This window comes from Dipteris shenzhenensis, chromosome 24 (genome assembly GCF_047967505.1).
Source record: "Dipteris shenzhenensis isolate YYH24624 ecotype China chromosome 24, Dip_SZ_1.0, whole genome shotgun sequence".
Taxonomy (NCBI): Eukaryota; Viridiplantae; Streptophyta; class Polypodiopsida; order Gleicheniales; family Dipteridaceae; genus Dipteris; species Dipteris shenzhenensis.
Window position 1 is genome coordinate 12,206,067 of NC_141619.1, and position 22,630 is coordinate 12,228,696.

Consider the following 22,630-nt stretch of genomic DNA (forward strand, 5'->3'; position numbering starts at 1 on the left):
GGAGTGAACTTTTTGGATACAAGTGAGCAGGCTGAAACTGTACATCAGTTAGAAGAGGACAGATTTGAAACAATGGAGGAGTTTATGCAATCTAAAGAGGCACCTGTCCCAACACAGGAATTAGTACAGCAAATGATTAATCCAGATCTTACTCTGAAAGAAAAGGAAGAGTATTCAGCCATGTTGCGCAAGTATCCCTATTTGTTTATCACATCGTATGAAGAGATTAGAGGGTTTAAAGGGAAGCCGTTGAAGATAGAATTAAAAGAAGATGCAAGGCCAGTATTTCAGAAAATGAAAAGATTTGAGTCCTGATCAAGTGAGAGTACTTCGAGAGGAGGTGGTCAAGTTGCTTAAGGCTGATATAATTTTTCTCATTGTACACTTTGACTGGGCCAGCCCTGTGGTTATCGTACCAAAGAAAGATGGACGATGGAGAGTATGTGTTAATTACAAACCGTTGAATGCTATGACGAAGAGTAATCACTATCCTCTCCCACATGTGGATGACATACTAGATAAGATAGCCGGTCATGAGATGTATAGTTTATGTGATGGGTATTCGGGCTATTTTCAGATTGCAATTGCTCCTGAAGACCAGACAAAGACAACTTTCATTAGTCCCTGGGGTTGCTTTTCTTATAAGAAGATGCCTTTTGGTTTGAAGAATGCTCCCTCGTCAGGAGAACACAAATGAGGTACTTGCCCCTTTTCTTGATAAATTTTGCAAGGCTTTTATTGATGATATTTGTATTTTTAGTGATCGGAAGGATCATTGTTCCAAACTGGATCGAGTATTTGGGAGAATTGATGATAGTGGAGGACAGCTTAATCCCAAAAAATGTAAGTTGGCACAGCCAAGTACTAAAGTATTGGGTCATGTTGTTTCTGAAAATGGAATAGAGCTAGACCCTGAGAAGATCAAAGCATTGGTTACTCTAGCACCTCCAACAGAGATAAGGCAGTTGCATACTTTCTTGCAAAAGGTGAAGTATCTTTCTAGATTCATTTCTATGCTTTCTCAAGTTTTGCATCCATTACAACAAGCAGTGAAGAAGGTGCCTTTGCATTGGACAAGTGAATGTGGAGAAGTTTTTGAAGCAGTCAAAGAGATTGTTGGAAGAGTGTCAAGTGTTAAAGCTCCTGATTTCGAGAAGACTTTCTATGTCAATCCTTCAGTAGGGCCAGATGCATTGGGAGCCATTTTATTGCAGCAGGGAGAGCAATCAAGGTATATGAGGCCTGTGTTTTTTGCTAGTAGGGTAAAAAGTGAAGCAGAGAAGAAGTATTCAGCTGCTGAATTGGTATTAGCCAGCTTTGTATTTGCATGTAGAAGATTTCGGAATTATTTACTGCCTCATTCTTTTGTGGTACTTACCAGTTGTACTCTGTTGCCACAACTTGTGAATGGTATTAATTTTTCACGAAGTATGGTGAGATGGGTAACAGAATTGCAGGAGTATACTTTTACTTTTTTGGTAGAGAACTCAACCAGAGCAACCCTGGCCGATTTGCTTACTTACAAAGATACTCCTATTTTAGTCAAGGAAGTGGAAGATCATACTGAAAGAGTGCAGGAAAAAAGTTTAGAAAACAGCTATACCTTGTTCTTTGATGGTTCTTACAGGAAGAGTGTTGACAAAGCAACCGGTGGAATGGTTGTCTATGATCTTGATGGTAAGGTAATTCGGAAATCAGGTTTTCCCTTGAAGGTAAGCAGTAATAATGAAGCTGAATATGCTGCTTTAGCTGAAGGTTTGCAATCATATTTGAAGATGGGGAAAAAAAGACTGATCATAAAAGGTGATTCAATGCTGGTTGTAAAACAGATTCTGGGGGTATGGAAGATAAAGCATGAACATTTAAAGAATTGGGTTAGTATTGTTAAAAAGTTACTCAGACACTTTGATGCATGGTTGTTACAGCATGTGGACAGAAACTTGAATCATGAGGCACATGATGCTGATTGTGAAGAGGAAAATGTTCAGGTGTGTGTAGTAAAAGTTCAAGAACCTTTGTACAGAGGGAGAGAGTATCTTTCGAATATGGAGGCTTTCTTGCTCACAGGAAAAGTGCCAGAAGAGGTTCCGAAAGAAAAGAGGTATAAATTTGTTAAGACTTGTGAGCCTTATTGTCTTATTGACGATGTTTTGTATATGAAGGGTGCAGATTTAGTCTTGAGAAGAATCCCATGGCAAGCTGAGATCATGCATGTGCTTGAGGCAAATCATGAGGGGATTTGTGGCGGACATTTCGCATTCAAGACAATGCTAAGAAAGATATTAATGGAAGGGTATATCTGGCCCTCTCTACAGAGAGATATAAAGCATTGGTGCAGATCCTGTTTACAATGCCAACAGATGGGAAGAAGAGTATTACATCCAGAGCTGAGAAATCCAATCATAGCATACAACATATTCGAGAAGTGGGGGATTGATGCAATCGGCCCACTTCCCATGACTTCAGGAGGTAAGTGTTACATTCTCACTGCGGTAGAGTATCTTTCGAGATGGGCAGAAGCACGGGCAGTTGCTTCAGTCAATGCTAAACAAGTGAGCAAGTTCATATATGAAGATATATGTTGTAGATTTGGAATGCCTCTGGAATTGGTAAGTGATAAAGGGCCTGGATTTAGGAGTGAGCTGGTTGACTTGTTGTGTGATAAGCTCAGAATTAAGCATAGATATGCTACTCCCTATTATCCTCAATGTAACAGTAAGAATGAATATTTCAACAGAGAGTTGATTAATATGATGAGTAAGATCATGAAGATGTATGGGAAAAGCTGGGATCAAGTTGTGCCACAAGCACTGTGGGCTTACCGAATAGCAGTCAAGGAAGGTACACAGTTTTCTCCTTTTCATCTTGTTATGGAAAAGAAGTTATGTTGCCATTGGAAGTAGAAATTCCAGCTCTAAAGTTGCTCATGAAAATGGATGAAGAACCTAACACCGAGTATGAAAGAAGGTTGGTTGAACTACAGGAAGCTCAGCTTGATAGAATGAAAGCAGTTGAACACTATGCTCAGACTCAGGAAAAGAATCAAATGAAAGCTAATTTGAAGTATAAGGATAAGACCATCAAAGAAGGAGACTTTGTATTAAGATATGACAATAAACTGGATAGTACTTTCAAGACTAAATTTGTGACAAAGTGGGTGGGTCCTTTCAGTGTGTTTAAGAAGTATTCAAATAGATCATATCAGTTGAGTGATTTGGATGGAAGTTTGCACACCAATCGAGTGAATGGGTACCGGTTGAAGAAGTATGTGATAAGAATAATGCAAGTGTCAACATGTGGGCCAGTTGTGATGGAAAAAGATGCATCCAGTGAAGTTTTGACTGAAGATATACTTGCTGCAGTGCAGTTTATGTTGGCTTCAAGCTGTCAAACATGAATGTTTGCAGCTTTTTGGTTGGGCTAATATGATAGGATAAAATCTGTATATATTTTTCTCCACATAGATTGTGCATGAGGGTAGACACTGAACACATGATAGTGTTAACTTGCGGGTTGTGTGTGAATAAGCCAATGTAACTGGCTGCACATGTAAAAGACCTTTTTATTTTGAACTTGAAAGACTAAAAGTTTTTTGCAGGGACTTATCAGGAAGATGATGAAATGCAATGTGGTTGTACCAGACTTCCAGAGCAAGGGTATCCACAGTGTGTGGTCAAGTGAAATGTTTTTGGGGTCATGTAAAGTCAAGTCATGAAGGGTTTTTTTTAATATTTTCCTGAGTCAATGTGCACTTGTATGTTACGGGAATTCGATATGTCTTGGTGCCCACGTCAAGGGGCTTTTCATATGTGTTTATGGGGAAGCATGCAAGCTTTAATGTGCATGCTAATGTGTGTGGTAATTGTGTGACTAAAGGTCCAAAATGTGCATTTAATGTGATTTGGGGGAAATGTCTTGAGAGTGGTAAAATGTCACTAGTGAGGTGGCAGATTAGGCTGAGGTGGCTGGACAGATTGAGAAGGCATCGTGCACATACATGTGGCTACGTAATAGAAGAGGGAAGCTTCTGGTTGATGAGCGAGCATGGTACGTGGAGTCTTGGGCTTGCAGATAAAGGAGAAGAGGGAGGAGTCGAAAAAGGACGGACGAACTGTACGAAGAGCTGGGTGCGATAGTGGGAGGCTCGGAGAGTGAAGAGGAGAGAGCAGCGCAAGGATCGCAACTGCTAGATGGTTGAAGGGCTACACTGTAGGAGGATGATTCCGTAGATGAAAGAGACTGTGTGTGTGCATAAACGAAGGGCTGAGTGCCTATGAAGAATACGGGCTAGTACGTGATGAGAAGGGAGCTTTGGGAACAAGCGTAGCCTTGCATCGGATGGCGTGCGTTGAATGAAGGCTAGAAAGAGCCGTACGGGTGGTACGGAATCTGAAGTGTGGATTTTATACGGGGTGCAATCGTTGATCAGTACGGGCTGGTAGTATGGTGCCTTGATTACAGGTTGAACAGGCACGTACGGGTCATTAAAGATGGCTTCTACGAGCTGTACGGAAGATGGCCGTCATTAAATGCAGACTGTACGGATTTCTGTGTGGTTGTGCGGGCCTACTGTCGTACGTATAATTGTACGGCTGCTTGTACGGTGAATATACCTACAGGTTTTCAGATGATGGTACCCGCCAGTTCTTCTTTTGAACAGCTTGTGGCCTTGGGAATCATGCTGGCCATTGAGCAGTGGGATGTGGGTTCATAGTGTTTTGAGGCTGACTGCTTTCTGAGTTTTTTTTTTGGGGAAAAGTGCAGTTCTAAGTTCAGTTTGTTTCGGACTGTGTAGTCTCTCTCCTCTTTCAAAGAGTCTGGGTGTGTTCTAGTCAAATTGTGTGGGAGGTTGACTTGTTACTTGTGTGCTCTAGATACCCGCTCTGAAGGTCGGTGCATAGGCTCTACCTTAAGAGCTACCATATTACAGTACTGATCCCGAAGAAGTCCTGAAGATACGATTTTGTCTCTAGAGTTGGATTCTGAAGAAGTGGATATGATTGTATGGGGTCAGCAATAAAGTACTGAGTCATTTTGTGTTTGTCTGAGGACAGTCTTGTGTTTCTTTTTTTTTCACATCATCGGGAGTGCGGCCGACCTTGCAGGCGTCGCACCCAACAGGCCATACACTATCTGGTAGAATTGCATTATTGGAGGATGCCTTGCAACAGATTTTAGCGCAACAGTTACAAGCAAATGTAGGGCAATCCGAGCTCAGGAAAATGGTTCATAGTATGTCCGCTAGACCATCTCATGAAGAGAAAGGTAAATCTCCAATGGAGGCTGAAACTAGTGTTCATACGGTCGAGCCTAAGAGGGCTAAGGTGCCTAATATTGCCAATTATAGGCCAGAAAAGTATTCTGGTCGGATGTCTAACCGTAGTTCCGATATCATAGAGACTTGGTTACACAAATGGGACGAGGCCTTCGCCATTTGTGAAATCAGGAATGATATGAAGAAAATCCACGAGGCCACCCATATGTTTGATGAGGCAGCGGATCGGTGGTGGGATAAAACAGCAAAAAGATGGAGTGGCATCCACTACTTGGGACGGGTTTAAAAAAGAATTTAGGAAACACTTTTTACCTCCTGATGAAGCATCCCGAGCTTGGGATTAGTATCGAAATCTTCGTTAGAGAAATTTATCAATGGCGGAATACACTGATAAGTTCAGAGAAAGTGTAATGAAAGTTTATGAACCTCTACCTCAGTCAATCCAGGTAAAATATTTTATCATTGGATTGAATGATCGGATTAAGATGGAAGTTCGGGCTAAGTATGCGAACACGCTAGATGAGGCGATTACCATAGCCCTGAACTATGAGGATGCCAAAGGAACAAACCAAGTGGGTTTGTGCAGGTTGGGACTCGGTATGAGTACCCAAACAAAACTGGGTTTAAGAAGAAGTGGATTAGCAAAGGGAGTGCCTCGCAGCCTAGTGATCAAGCCAAGCAGGCGAAGCCAGTTGAGACTCCTAAACCAAGTACCACCATTGGAATGAAAAGAAAAGTAACACAAATGGCAGCCCGGGCTTGATCGAAGTCTTCTTTGAACCCAGAGCAAAGAGCAAAAGTGAGGAGAGAAGGCTTGTGTTTTGGATGCCTTCAGCCTCATCAGTGGAAAGATTGTCCACGAAACAAGGATCGTCGGATGGTTGAGATGGTAATCTCAGAATGCGATGTGGAAATTGAGAGAAGTCCCAGAGCAGAACAGATGCAACTTTAGCTAGCGGGATCTTCTAAAAGGTCGGTGCCTGTTTTGTTATGTGTGTCTGTTGCTAAGCTAGTAACTAGTGCACCTGATAATGTCCTGTCAAAGCCCGCAGCAACGGGGCATACAGCCTTTAACGATATGGAGTTAATTAAGATGAAGGGGCAAGTAGCTAATCATGACGTCATTGTGTTGTTTGACTCAGCGTCAACGCACAATGTAATTAACTCCAAGCTTGTAAAGAGGCTAAAATTAAAGACTAGCCCATTTGACCATGCGTATACAGTCAGAATGGCAGACGGAAGTTCAACTGATTTATGGGGCCAAAAGGTTACCCAGTTGGAACTTCGAATTCAAGACTATACTGAGAAGCTTGATTTTGAAATGACAAAGCTTGCTCATGCTAACATAGCCCTGGGTAAGGCTTGCCATTCTAGCCATAGATTGAAAAAAGCACATTTATCAATTCAAGATGAATGATGTGTTGTATGTCTTATGAGATGGAAAGATATACCTCAAGGACCGTTGGTTTCCGTAATGGAAGTTCGAAAAGCTCAAGAAGAGTTTTTGTTTCTTTGTATAGCATCGGTAGAGCCGATTGATGGTTCTTCGGCTAGCACTGATGTTACAATTGACACACCTTGTTCTTAACTTTTGTCTATCTACTAAATTTTCAGCATCCCCGTGTAGCATTGAACTTAATAATCAAATCTAGTTAATGATCACTTTACCTCTATTTGTATACTATCACCAAAAGAAGTAAGAGAGAACACAATCAGCATGAAGCATTTCCATACTAGCATCAAATAAAGCAGTAACTCCTCACAAAGGCTATGCATGAAACTTAAACTACAGTTCTGATTCTTCATGTATTGCATGTACAAAACTTTGGGTACTGTTTAAGCTAGGACATTGAGCAGTCGAAGCTTGGACCTTGCATGAGGTGTTATTCTTCCTGTAATTCTTGCACAAAAATGTTGTGTACTGTGTACTTCAACATAAGCATCAGAAACTCATCCCATTCGCACTTGTATCAAAACTGGATATTGTTGGAGCTTGACCAGCATGTGGACTATATCCTTCCTATCTTGCCTAAACGAAATGTTATGTATTCTTCACATTAACATATCAAAACTGGATATTGCTGGAGCTTGTTGACCAGCATGTGGACTATATCCTTCCTGTCTTGCCTAAACAAAATGTTATGTATTCTTCACATTAACATAGGACGATGGAAACTGGTCCGAGTAGGACTTGTATTAAACCTGGATGTTGCTACAAACCTGTCATGAAGTCCTGTAGCAGTCTGCAGACCTATCAAAGTAAAGCTCACTACTCACGTTTACTTTCTCTGGTTATACCTGGCTGAGTTTCCACATTTGTGAAACCTATGGTGGCCAGAGAGCTTTTCTTTTGGACGACCTCCTTTCTTTAGGAGCCTTGGTCATGATCCATACAGATGATTGTGGAATCTGGGATTGGTGTAATTCAAGCCAATTCCGAAAACCATCCCAACTTCCGTTCGACCAAAAACTATCATCTGGCAGGGGCAAAGTTGGCAGTACAGTAGTTACATACATCTTCACAAAGTCAATATTATCTGAAGAAGTAACCACATTCATGTCTCTTCCAACACAACCCCCTTTTTGGACACCCACAAAATGATTAGGAAGAGATAAGGGGATAATAGGGGCTCCTGAACTTCCAGCTAATGTTGAGCAAGAAGTCCCTAAATACCTGCTATTAAAGCAAAGTATCTGACCCACACTACATGCCACATTACCTGTGTTAGTGACCACAAATGTCTTCCTAAGCTCTAAATAGAGCTCTCTCTTAACCTCTCTCTCCACGGTATCAGTAATTGAAAGCACTCTTTTTGCTCTCGTTAATCTCATCTGATTATTTGCTGCATGTTTGGCAAGCAAATTGTTGTACACTCCCTATATGGTAGGTGTGTATTGCTTCCAAATTGCATTGCTTTCACTGGTTCCCTCCACTAGCTCTTTTCTAGCATTTTCTAGAAAGTTATTGATTGCGGGGAATGAGATAGCAACAACTTGCTTATTTGTAATGAATGTTGGAGAACATGGCAGTAAAAAGCTTGGCATATTCTTCTCTATCTTGAAGAAGCAAAGATCTGATCCATTTAGAAAAAGCCCATGAGTGTCTCTCTCTTTTGATCTTGATTTTTCTGTGAAGCTTGGATCAAGGCCCTCAAAACCCGCATGTCTATCAAAAAAGCTAGACATTACTGCCATTCCGAGGTGCGAAGACAACTGGAAGAATACCTCAAGCTGGGGCAGATTCAACCCAGTTTCTCACCTTTTGCTTCGCCAGTAATATTGAAGAAAAAGAAAGATGATACTTTTCGCCTCTGTATAGATTACAGAGCAATGAATAATATCACTATTAAGCACAGCTATCCGATGGCTCGGATCGATAATTTGCTAGATGCGTTACATGGGGCCGTAATTTTCAGTAAGATAGATCTTAAATGTGGCTACCACAGATTTGTATTAGAGTCGAGGATATGCATAAAACCGCTTTTAGAAGCAAGTTTGGACATTATGAGTTTTTGGTAATGCCGTTTGGACTTACCAATGCTCCAGCTACATTCGTCATGCTTATGAATGATTTACTACGTCCGTATATCGGAAAGTTTGTAGTATATTTTATTGATGATATTCTTGTGTTCAGCAAAAGCATTGCTGAGCATCACGAACACTTAAGAATAGTGTTCAATACTTTGAGGAAAGCCAGTCTTTATGTAAATAAAAAGAAAACTATACTGTGTATGGTAAGACTTGAATACTTAGGATTCATTATTACTCCTGAGGGGGTAGAAATGGATCCAAAGAAAGTGGCTGCGATACTGACTTGGCCAGTTCCTCAGAGTTTGACCGCTTTGCGCTCATTCTTGCGATTTGTCCACTTTTATCGAAGGCATATCAAAGGATATTCCGAAAAAGTATCGCCATTGACTGATCTGACCTCAGATAAAGTACCTTTTATATAGAGACAGAATCAACAGGAGAGTTTTAACACCATAAAACAAGCTGTGGTCTTAGGACCAGTGTTAAAAATAGTTGATCCCCATAAACCATTTTTCCTTGAAACCGATGCAAGTGGCATTGCGGTAGGAGCAATTCTTCTCCAAGAGGAAAGGCCAGTAGCATTTGAAAGCAAGAAGCTTTATCCCTCTCAGTGAAATTGGCCAACTCATGAATTAGAGTTGTATGCTGTTGTCCATGCTCTGAAAACATGGAGACATTATTTATATGGGTCAAAGTTTTATGTTGATGTTGATCATGATACTTTGAAACATTTTTTTAAACAACCTGACTTGAGAGGCTGCCAAGCTAGGTGGGCAGACGGGCGTAGGAAGGAGGAGAAAAGGAGAGGGTAGGAGAGAGGGGAAGGGACGAAGAGGAGAAGCGGAGGGGAGCTGAGATAGGATAGAAGGGAGAGGTCTGACGAGGAAGGAGAGGGTAGGCAACGGAGAGGAAAAGAGGGGGGGGTTAGGAGGGAGGGAGGGGGCGGGTTAGGAGGGAGGAAGGGGGCTGAAGGCGGGGAGGGAGAAGGTGGGCGGGGGAGAGGAAGAGAGGGGGCAGGTTAGGAAGGGAGGGGGTGGGGGGGTTAGAGGAAGGGTGGGGAAGGGGCGGGGGAGGGAGGGGGCGGGGGAGGGGACGGAGGAGGGGGGGGAAAGAGGGGGCGGGGGGGAAAGGGGGGGGCGGGGGAGGAGAAGGGCGCGGGGGGGCAGCGGGGGAGGGAGAGGGAGAGCGGGGGAGGGGGAAGGGGAGGGAAGGGGTGGGGGAGGAGGAGGGGGTGGGGGGGCATCGGGAGAGGGAGGATGGGGGAGAAATGGGGTGGGGGAGGGAGGGGGCAGGGGGACAGCGGGTGGGGGGGAGGGGGCGGGGGAGGGAGGGCAGCGGGTGGGGAGAAGGAGGGCGAGGAGGGAGAGGGAGGGGGCGGGTGAGCTGGCAGGGGGGGAGAGGGAGAGCGGGGAGGAGGAAGGGAGGGAGGAGGGAGAGGGGGCTGGCGAAGGGGAGGGAGAGGAGGAGAAGCAAGGGGAGGGAGAGGGCGGGCAGCAAGGGTGAGGGGGAGGGAGAGAAAGGGAGAGGGGGCTGGCTGAGAGAGGGAGAGGGGGGGGGGGCAGCAGCTCACGGGGAGAGGAGCAGCTCAACTGTTTTTCATTTACCGTGGGAATTTTGGAGATTGGGGCCCTGGAATTATCTAGAGAGATTCCAGACTCTTACCCTCTCCCTGAGTGATTTCTAGAGCCTTCTCCAAAAAAATTTATGCAAATTTGCAAAAATTGAAAACTATCCCAATGATGAGCTCTGGAGGGCCTCCAACCTCTACTGCTAAGCTGGAATCTTTTGGCATTTCTGGCTGTGTAACGAAAGAAGGGGATATTCTTCTCTCTTTGCCCTTCGTCAATCCACTCCCACTCCCACTCCCACTCCCAAGGGTCCCACTAACAGTGGCTGCTCTGAAATAGCAGAGAATCTGCGCAAAACACAATCCCTTCTGGGATACAAAATGCAATCAAGGAATATATTTCTACCCCCAAAATATCATGAATCATAGCCAAACACTAACTCAAAATGCAATGCCAAACAGTGGCTCAAATTGCAATGTACTTCTGCCCCAAAATCAGCTTGAATCTCAGCCAAACACGGGCTCACAATGCAAAAGGAGTTTCTAGCTTAATAGGCATCCAAAAGTGCATACACCTTCAGTCAACACTTGGCTTCGAAATGCACAACACCTGAGCTGAAATAACCCCAAAACTGCACCAAAATGCAATAGCACATGTGCAATGCAATCTACAAGACACCTGTGCGGAGCAATAAGCTGAGGCAATAAGGAGGTGAGGCAAGTCCAAGGAGCAGAGGCAATGAGCTGATGGCAGGTGTACGGACATGGCAGCAGCAGCAAAGGGATTCTGATGATGGGCTGTGCGAACAACAGTATGGATTGATGTACGAATGGCAGGACTGCAGGTACGGATGGTGAGCTGCAGGGTACGATGACCATGTGAGCTGTACAGAACAGTCTGTATAGTTGTACGGCTGGTACGATGAGCTGCAGTACGGATGGCGGGCTGCTGATGGCGAGCTGCATGTACGAGTTCAAGCCTACCTTGTCAAGAGAAGGAGAAGTAAAAATAGAAATCAAGAGTTCCTTATTTAGATAGAGTTCTTTGCTTTGAAAGGAAGCCTTTAGTTTTAAGAAGTGATCCAACGAAGCTTTAAGTTGGATATGATGGGGCTAATTTAGATTCAAATCCTCAAAAGAGAAGTTTTCCAAGGTTTATAGAAATTTGAAAAGGACTTTAGCATTATATTTTAATTAAAAAAGACCCAGTGACATTAGTCTATCTAGGTAAAGAAGTCTTATTTTATAGTCTCGAGAAGCAAAAAATCTTGGAATTGAGGACCAGCTGCTGGTATGGAACAGTAAGGCAAGCTGTATGGCCAAAATGAGCCAGGAGGTCAAGGCTACAGGTACGGGTAAGGTGAGCTGAATGAGCTCGATGGAGCTCTCACAAGATGTGGGTGAGCTGAAGAGTAACCCAGCAACATAACCTTTTTCTCCACGACAGAAGTGCAATGGGAGCACGCGGGAGAGCGGGAAGCAGGTGGGCTGGACCGACTGCTCTGATACCACATGTAGGAACAAGAATGGAGATGATTGTGAACACGAGAGAAAGAAGTGAACACAAGTGAACTCCAACTGAAATGTTCAACCAAATGAAGTACAAGTACTTAGTATATATAGTCCAAGTACTAACACACAAAATAAGAATAAGTCCTAGTCTATCCTACACCACCATATCATTGTATATCTCTACATTAACTGATCCATTATATCATCTATGCATGGAATAGGAAATATATTATTGATAGTCATTTTACTTAGTGTGTGATAATCAACGCACATATCGAAGGAACCGTCCTTCTTCTGAACCAGAAGTATAGAGGAACAGAAAGGTGAGGAGTTCGGCTGAATTAGCCATTTGTACAACAAGTACTACACCGGAGCCATGCTCTCCTCTCTTTGTGTAGCACCCACCCTGTAAGATGGTCTATTAGGTGGCTCATTACCTGGCATAAGTTCTACTTGATGATCATCTAACCTCTCAAGGGGTAACTCCCCTGGCAAGGCATCTGAGAAGCAATCTTTGAAACTCACAAGAAGCTAAAATTTTTCTTTATCAGAAGCATTCATCTCAGCATGCATTTCTAAATCTTTTTCCCAAATAACAACCATGTACACATAAATAACAGAATTCATTGCTTTGCAAATAGAAACATCTGATACAAAAGGGATAGTCTCCCCTCTATTCTTAGCAAAATGATCCGTTGCGCTTTACCTTATGTACAAAATCTAACACTGTCTCTGGAAGAGACACCTTCACTCCCCTAAGATGAAACCAAGGAATCCCAAGAACTACATCATGATCCAAGTTCGGGGCTGACCCTACTTGTCCTCGTTGTCACATGGCAGTTAATGAGTCAGTACAGCATTGCCTTTGGGAGTGCAGACAGGCGAGGACGATCTAGAAAGGTGTTGCTAGGGTTTTCAGCATCATTCATACAACACCTTTCTATATGACCTGGGGTTCAATGGCTTGGTTATCTCTTACTAGCCCACAAGTGTTTTTCGAGAGACATGATCCAGATCCAGCTTTCATTGTACGGCGACATTCAGTGGAGTCTTGTTTCCTCCAAGATGTTCCCCACACTCCTTTCAGAGCTGCTCACGCCTCATTAGACACATCTTGGGAGATTTTGGCTAGCATTGCAGCTTGGCATATTTGGAGAGCCAGGTGTACAGAGGCGATGGAGGTTATTGAGGTTCACCCTTCCTAGACTATGGCCAGTATTTGGATTGACACAGTACACACTCTGATGGCCATTTGGGCGAGCATGCAGGGATCCTCCAGAGCAGCCACTGCCAGGAGAGTTACTTTTTTCAGAGTTTGGAGGGGATCTCCTTTCTTCTCTGAGTTTCAGGGTTGAGATGGCATTTTTAGCCTCCACCTTGGTTCTTTATTAGCTCACTTTGAGCTGTTTTTTCATGCATTGCATGATGTACTCCCGCATTTGAGCTTGCTCTCGCGGTTTTCATTCATACTTAATGAAGTGATTTTCTTGGGAAAAAAAAAAGGTAGTCTTGGTCTACATAATTCTCTACATGCAAATGGAGCTTGCCAATCAAGGGCGTAACAAGCACAGGATCACCATGAAACATCTGATCAACATCTAATGCTCTGCCCAACTCTTCCTTCTTAATTCCCAGGTTGAGGGCTAACCCTTCTGATACGAAATTATCAGTAGCCCCTCGATCAAGGAGTATAAATGCTTGCTGATCTCTGAGTTTTTCCGAGGCAAGGCATAATTCTCTCTCTTTAGGATTACCAACTCATCACAATACATCTGGGATTCCTTCCGCTACCGGCTTGGGCGTTACTTGACGCTTCTTTTGTTCCTTCGAGCTCGAAGGTCCCTCAGGGCACTGGGTAGCCACACTCCCCTCTTTGCCATACCTGAAACATTTGACGTTCGAGCCCGAGGGTCCCTCAGGGCACTGGGCAGACACCACGTGCCCCTCATTGCCACACCTAAAAAATTTTCCCGCTTTACGGAGAATGGAAATATATTTAGGGATAAACTGGGATCTTCCCTTACAAGCTTTTGGCATCCGGTTTCCCCTTGGCTTTTGAGGCTCAACCAACTCTTCTCAGCCCTGGAAAACTCTCTTTTTTCAAACCTGGGTTGGGCTGGCTATTTCTTCTCTGTTGTCCCTGCTTGAAGTGATGGCACAACATCAAGGTTCTGCATGCGCATAAGACTAGCCACAGTGGCTGAATTCATTATGTCCTATATGCATTGGATATGCCTGGTATTAACCACAGCTTGTATCTTAGGAGTCAGACCAGCCCTGCACTTTCTGAGTTGGGTCTTTTTAGACACCTTTTTGGAAGGAAAAATTTGTAAATAAGCATCCCAAATTTTTGATTATAGGTCTCTACTTTGTCTCCTACATCCATATGCAAACTCTCCTAGCTGAGGAGGGCATGGTCTTTGAATTGCTTAGGCATAAATTGTTTGTAAAAGGGGCTTTAAGATATCCCCTCCAATTCTGTGGACCTGACCCATATGTGGTCTATGCAGTCCACCATACACTCACTGTCCTCGTCAGATGCAAACTGCCCATGCACAATTTCGAAGACTCGTTGGAACTTTCTGTACCAAATGCGGCATCAAATTGTTTGATGAACTGCAAAGCCTTTTCGGTGTGACTATAATGGCCATTGTAAGTGGCAAACTTCATAGACTTTCCATCCTCTTTGAAATGGCTAGCCTTGGAGGCCTTTGTTGTAGCTTGTTTCCGCTTCTCAGTCTCCTTCTTCTTAGCATTAGGGTGTGTAGACTCAGAAGAAGAAGAGGAGGAGCTAGAGCTTGAAGAAGAGGAACTGGAAGAATTGGAAGAACTGGAGGAGGAAGAAGAATTCCTATTCTTCTTCTTCTTCTTCCTTTTCTTTCTCGCCTGATGTGATATCTTACTCCTCTTAGGAGTATGACCTGATGAAAGAGAGGGGATGAACTGGTGGATATCTTCCTACCTATCTCCTTCTGGGTTGCTCCAAAAGGAGCTTTCTCTCACTCTTCCTCTGCATGAGGATTTTCCAATCTGTGTAAAAGAGGATCCCTTCTTGCCTAAGGAAGTTGTGCAAGCAACTCCCTATAGGAGTTTTCCTCTTTTAAGTACCCACTCTCTTTGCTGGCCTCAGTAGTTCCTGCAGCCCCTTCAATGCCCTCATGGGAAGATGTGGCATGTTTTTGCGAAGAAATCATTGGAACTTCTTTTCTAACACGCATCAGTCTTCACAAAAAGGATGATAGGATTGTAGACTTAGCCCGCACCACCTACTCCCAATTAGTTTATTACTCCCCTCTCAATTATTGTGACTAACCTGCGGGGAGTCTTATGCTAACGGCCTCCTCTATGAGACACACAAAACTGTCATGGATTGTTTGCTCTTATTACGGAAGATTTATTAGGCATTTTGCTGATATTGCTACTCACTTCATGATTTGACCAAGAAGAATGTAGCCTTTAGATGGGGTGAACCACAAAAGATGGCATTGAAAACTCTCAAAGGAAAGTTGACTTAGAACCAATTCTTGTAGTCCTTGATCTGTACAAGCACTTTGTGATGCATGTGGAGAGTATGTTGGAGATGGGGGATGAGCATTTTTCGAGCAAAATCTTCCGAGCGTCCGAGCGAAGAAAAAAAAAAGCTTGCAACTATGTAAAAATATGGCAAAAATAGATCAGAACAAAACCTACTTTAACTTAGAAATATGCAAATTGTTATAGCAATGCAGATTTTATACACAAATCTTTACATGAATCTTTGGGAATTGTGAGTAACATAATGGGATGGCTTTTTAAGAAACCCACATGTAGAGTAGACTTCTCTATGAAAATTCCCTTATGATCCTTCTTACAACTTTTACTTAATAGGGGGTGAAATTGAAAATCCCTACTCTCAACCTAGCCTATGAAAGGATTTATCCAAAGAAACCTCATTGAAGTAAGCAATCAAGGTAGTGATAAGGAAAAACAAGAAAACACAGCCAGGAAATTATGTACTTTACCACGTCAGATAGCTGAGACTTCATAGGGATCAGCAGCAATGTGGGCTCATAGATGATGAACTTATGCACCGAGATCCAGAGCATGTATCCTTGTACAAGAAACCGAGACAACCCCACCACAAAACTGACTGATTTCAGATATACAAAAAACAGAAAATCCACAACTCAGGATGCATAGGTCATTGACGATCTTCAAATTTGCACCACTGCCAAAAAAACCCTCTTCACTGTTCAGTAACAAGTCAACCATGTATAGCCACAAATATACAGCTCACAATGATTGTTATTTGCCCAAGATCCCAACCAAGAACCAAATTCAGAGCCCCACAAAACAGGTCGCACGTAGTCTATGCAGGCTTTTCTCCAAGACAGAACTGCCTCGTTTAGTGTGTGTGAATCAGCTTATCCATGCATATACGCAGCCATTAAGAGTCTCGTTCATGCTCACGAACCAATCCCAGCCTGCGTACTAACAATGAGCACCCCTAGGCAATATAATCTGTCAAAAAAAGACTTTGCTAGACTCCACGTGACAGCATACAAATTGACGCAGCAACATCAGCAATCAATAGCATCCTCCCACAATTCATTTAGAAAAGCAGCGTCGCACTGATCTGTAGCAAGCATCTTCCCTCTCAACAACGATCGAAAAGCAATGGCCTCCCATAGACAAGCTCCATTCGTCACCTCGTCAAGCAAGGGAATGCTTCAGCCTCTCTCTGACGACCTCTGGTATCACCTACGAGCCTCTCGTCAAGAGCAACGTAGCATCCTTCCAGCGTCAACACAATCAGCTCCCTGCCGCCATCCCACGTAGCTCCAGGTCACCGTCTAGAAAACTCCCCTTTTTCCATCACGTAGCCACCTTGCATGCACATGTTCCCTTCCAGAATTTCCATTCCACGTCATCACGTGGAATTTACTACTCTCCCATAAAAAAATGCAAATACCCCCAAGGCACATTAAATGCACATTTTGGACCTTTAGTCACACAATTCCCACACACATTAGCATGCACATTAAAGCTTGCATGCACCCCTGTACACCAACATGAAAATGAAGATGCAAGACATGGAATGGAAAGGAAAGTGGAAAAGCAAGACTAGGCAAACATAATGGAAATGAAAGAATGCTAGAAAGAAATTTACAACCAAGCAAAGTACTTACATGATCAAGAAAGGCTTGAGGCTTGATGATTTGACATGAGAAAGTACAATGCCTTTATAGGATAGGCACACACACTCTAAGTGTCAAATGTATATGGATATATCCCATAGTGACACGTGGCACTCTAGGATATAAAGTAGTATAGTACTACTCTAGAACACACTAAAAGTCATTCAAATTGACTCCATTTCCTAACACCCCCCCATGGAGGAAAGGTGAGGGACTACTGGAATGGAACCAAGAACAAAACATGATGGTCATAAAAAACTATGCATGCTGGTCTGGAACTAGACATGGCTCCCACACAATCTTAGAGGCAAGTGAGCATGGGAGCTGAGATATACATCCTCTAGACATGAGCAAACGAACCAAGCGATAGCCAATAATATCTGGTTCGCAACCACTACTCTGGATGCAAAGTCAAGTCTGGCAGAACTCCAAAAAATGAGTTTCCTTCTGATGCTCTCCAACACGGGAGCAACTGCTGTGCTGGAGAGATGCCCATCCCAACCTGGCATCGTAGGTAACCTGATGGAAACCCCTCTCTGAATCCAATTGAATCCTATGTCAATCCCCCCCAATCTGGAGTGTCCTCATCACTAATCCAAAAGTCATCGGATTTTTTTCAATTAATATAATCCAAGGCTATCGTGAACGAGGTGAGTGTCTGCGGTGTGGCATCCAAAAAAACACCCGTATCATTCTACAACCCACTATCCAATATCTCATCCTCATGCCTCAATGGAAGACTCAGCCCTATAATATCATCTTGAGATCTAAGGTAATAGCTCATAGTTGCGGCCACAAACTATCGGAGTTTGAATGCAACCACATGAAGAGATAAGTTTCCTCTTCCCTTCACTGACAAGGTGCTGGAAACAGTGGTGGGTCATGCTCTGTACTCATTCATGTATGGATATAGCGGGTACAACCAGGTCAGGGTCACAGAGTAGGATCAGTCCAATACTACTTTGTCACTCAATGGGGCACATAGCATACCGGATGATGCTTTTTGGTCTGTGAAATATGCCGGCCACATTGCAATGCCTATCCGGCCATACAGAATGATCACCTATAGAAGTTGAGATGGGTATTTTGGCTTGTGCGTGAATCGTAACAAGTGCTTCTTCTTAGCACTAAGAGGAGTTCTCCTCGGCCACATTGTTTCAGCCGAAGGGATGACTAAGATCCAGCCAAGGTGGAGGTGATACTCACATTACCTATCGCAATCCAAGAGAAGTGGATTTCTTTTTGGTGCATGTGGGTTACTACTAAAGATTCATCCGTTCTTATGTTGACATTGTTGTAGCCCTCACAGAATTTCTTCGCCGACAGATCCTTTATCTAGTGTGAACCTCAACAATTAGCATTTTAGGATCTAAAAAAATGACTCGTGAGGGCACCCAATCTATGACAACCTAACTGGGATGTCATTTTTTATGTGCATGTGGATGCAATTGGGCTGGCCGTTGATGCAATGTTGGCCCAGCTTGACAAGGATCATAAGCTAGACTTGCCTGTGTACTTTGCTAGTAGCCAACTTAACGGGGCGGAACAAAACTACAGCACCACCGAACGGGAGAGTTTAGGTATGGTATATGCCATGACGAAGTACCGACATTATCTGTTGGGTAGTAACTTTATTATCATTATTGATCATCAAGCTCTAAAGTATTTATTGAATAAACCCACCGTTGGGGGTAGATTGAGCAGATGAATTCTTCTTTTTCAAGAATTTGAATTTGACATTGTGGTGAGGGCTGAGAGGTTGCATCAATGTGCAGACCAGTTGTCACGGGTAGCTTGAGGAGAAGCAACCACTGGAGTTGAAGATGAGCTACCAGATGCTAGCCTTTTTGGCTTCATGACACTTAGGGATGAATACTTGTTTGTACTTTCCCACCATGGTATGCTAACATAGTTTATTGGTTGCCCACGGGTGAGTTTCCTAAAGTGCTGACCCCAGCAGAGAAGAGGAGGTGGATTATCTAGGAAGCATTGTTCAAATTGATTGTTGGGCAGTTGTACAAGTTGGGAAAAGACCATATTTTGAGGTAGTGTGTGCTCCCTCACGAAATTATGTCCCTCCTTGAAGAGGCTGATGCTGGCATGGGGAGTGGTCATATGGGCCGCGAAGCTACTGCTCAGAAAATCATGCAGACATGGTTATGGTGGCCAAAGTTGTTCCAAGATTGTCACACCCATGTGTGGAGATGTGGACTCGTGTCAAAGAGTAGCACATAAACCCACCAGACATGAGTATCTTCCCCTTAAGCCATTTCATCTAGTACCCCCTTTCTATCATTGGGGTTTGGATTTCGTTGGGCCTATCATTCCAGCCACAAGAAGGGAAACAAGTATATTTTAGCCACCATGGACTATGGTACAAAGTGGGTGGAGGCCAAGGCAGCCTCCACTGCACAGCCCAAGCGGTGGCAAACTTCTTATACGATCAGATCATATCTAGGTTCGGGTGTCTGGTGGAATTGATGAGTGATAGAGGCTCCCATTTCATCAATGATGTGATTTGTGAGTTAGTCACGAGATGCAAATTGTTCACAAGACATCCACTCCCTATTGTCCTCATGGCCATGGCTTGGCAGAAAGCAACAACCAAACTTTTTGTGGAATCATGACCAAACTTTGCCTTAGTTGTCTGAAAGATTACTCCCAGCTCCTTTATTCGCTTACTGGACCGCCTACAAGCCTAGTACAGGGTATTTCCCATTTGAGTTGGTGTACGGCCTTGAAGCGGTCATGCCTTATGAGTTTCACATGGAGGCCACTCGAGTGATTGCACAAATGGATGATAACTTGGAGGCGTGCACACTGGAGAGATTATGGGAACGGAAGCCTTGGAGGAACATCGTCATGAGTCAATCTTTGCTCGGGAAGTATGGCACAAAAGACAGAAAACATGGCATGATAGGAATCTTCAAATAGGCAGTTCCAAGTGGGTGACTTGGTCTTGTTATATTCCAGTAAGTTTCTAAAGCACAAGCTAGGGTGGACTTGTCCTTTGTTTTTCTCCAAAATTATTCCAAGTAGTGGTGTTTACCTGGCCACTTTGGAGGGCAAAATGTTACCTGTATCCATGAATGGCTCACAGGTAAGGAAGTATCATGTTCAGTAAGAATCTCTCTCTTGATGATCCTTATATATACTATTTAAAAAAATTAAAAAAGAGAGTGCATGTATTACACCATGTCACCCCTTTTAACTTGTTCACTCTTGTCACCTTCTTCACCTTGGTCATCAGGGTGACAACCTTGTCACCCCATTTTGCCTTGTTCACTCTTGTCACCTTCTTCACCTTGACCATCAGGGTGACAACCTTGTCACTTCACTTCACCTTGTTCACTCTTGTCACCTTCTTTTTTAAAAAAATTTCATGAAAGAGACTTCTATTAATAAGTATGAAAGAAACCCACGTGAGAAAGCTCGAAGCAGCGGAAATACATCATGCTAGCATAGGTATTTCTTTTTCACAACAATTTGCAAGATGTCAGGAGGAAACTTCATTTTTGGGTTAGCCAATATGGATTCCTCAAGAGAGGTGGCTCGTTCATTTGCTCTTGTTGGTGTCACTTTGGGGCTGCATTTCATAGACTAAGAGGTCTTTTAGGCAATGAACTTGCAGATGACACAATAGTTTACTTGGGTGCCTCTCCTTATATCCTTACAACTGTTAGGTCAGATTTGGCTTTTTTGTGCCTTGCAAGAAAGGGAACAAATCAATTGGCATAAATCCAATGGATTTTGGATCAATGATGATGGGGGATTTCTTGGCTAGGGTTACATATTAATCGGCAAACATCCAATAAATTTTGCATCAATGATGAGTTCTATCTTGGATGGGTTTTAAATTTTGGCTTCACTTGGGTCTAGAGAGTTGTCTCTAGTTTGATACTTGGGTTGTTAGTCTAGCATAGATATTTCTTTTTCACAACAGTTTGCTCCCATGCTGGTGAGGAAACTTCATTTTTATCCAAGCTGGACCTTCCTCTAGAGAGGTGTCTCATTCGTTTGCTCTTGTTGGTGTCACTCTAGGGGCTCCATTTCACAGCTTAAGAGGACTTTTATTAACTTTCACAGCTTAAGAGGTCTATCAATAACTTTCTATGGACCAGACTCAATGGGTCCATAGACATAAAAGCCAGATTGGCTTGGGAGACTTGATTCTTTGCACCCAGGATAGAGGTGTAACATTATTGATCTTGAATTCTAGTGCAGATCTTTGCTTTGAAGCTTGTGGTCAAGGGACTTATGCTAGATCAGGAGTCTTGGAAAGATGTATTTCTTCGATGCATTGAGTCTTGCACTCTCTCTTCGTGTGGTGATTGGATGGAAAGCATGAGATGGATCTTTCCTTCTGCAGACATTAGGGTGCCTTCTTTGCCTCTTATGGTTGATGTTGTCAAAGCTTGCCCAAGCTTTAGAAACGCATTACGGAGGTCCCAATTTTGCAGAATGAGATTGATTAGGTAGCCAGTTATGTAGAGTGATTCTATTTTGGATGAGCTTGGTAGACATCTTGGTGCCTCAAAAGGTATATGCATTGGTCCCGGTGGGAGAGAGGTCATGCTTCATCTTTGCGATCTTGAAATGTTTCCAAGGATCTTTATGAAGAACACATACTTTAGTTGACTAGTCACCTTAGAGGGAATGGTAGGACATTGCTCAGATAGATGCAGTTGTCCCTCTAGAGTGGGCCTCTATAAATGGGGGGCCATATACATGTATCAGGTGGATGGGATGTTCTAAGGCACAAGTATCCTCTTCAGGTCATATGTCTCTTGTGGGATAGAGGTGAGGACACTTTCGTCTTACATGACCAGTCTAGGCAGATTGGTCAGATCTTCTCATTTCGATGCGGTTTTCTATGCACATTTAGAGCCAGTCAAAGTAGCAGGCTTTGTTGAGCGTGCTATTTTTGTTTCTAGATGGTATGTAGACTGTTGTCCAAATATTTTTTTTCTTGGTATTTGTAGTAGGCTTTGGATTTTTGGGGGTGTCCCCAAAATGTATCTTCAACGGGATCTAGACATAGACAACCACACAAAGGGTCTTCCTTTCTTTGACTTTTGCAATGCCAAAAAATTGCAGATTACTACAAGAGGTTGGAGACCTTCTAAAACTCACCATTGGGAAGCTTGCAGATCACCTTTCTGAATTAAGAGATCTTTTTGGAGGAGGCTATGGGATATCCCTTAGGAATAGAAAAGTCGCTCTTTTTTTCTAGGTTTTTGCTCATCGGGGGATTGTAGTGGAGGAGTATTTTGGGTTCATCAGGGGATTGCAGTGAATCAGTGGAGGAGTATTTTTGCAGCTGATTCCTCTTTTCCTCGGTGCTTAGCATATGATCAGTTTTTTAAGCACTACACTTGGGAGTGTAGACAAGCCATGATCATGTGGAAAAGGATAGTAGAATTGTTGTGTAGGATTTCCTACTCCTGTTTTGAATTTATTGGGGTTCAATGGCTTGGATTTCACTTAGCGGGCCTTACGTTTTTCATGCTATCATGGTTCACCATCTTGATGTACAAATCTGCCAACTTCATGCCATCCCTGTCTCTG

At 43.2% G+C, this 22,630-nt stretch overlaps 1 protein-coding gene across 1 annotated transcript in view; it reads left to right on the plus strand.

Moving 5' to 3' along the window:
* LOC147886231 (uncharacterized) overlaps nucleotides 1-22,630 on the plus strand; it is a 352,191-nt gene that overhangs the window by 92,169 nt on the left and 237,392 nt on the right. The gene's annotated exons all lie outside the window — the stretch shown is intronic.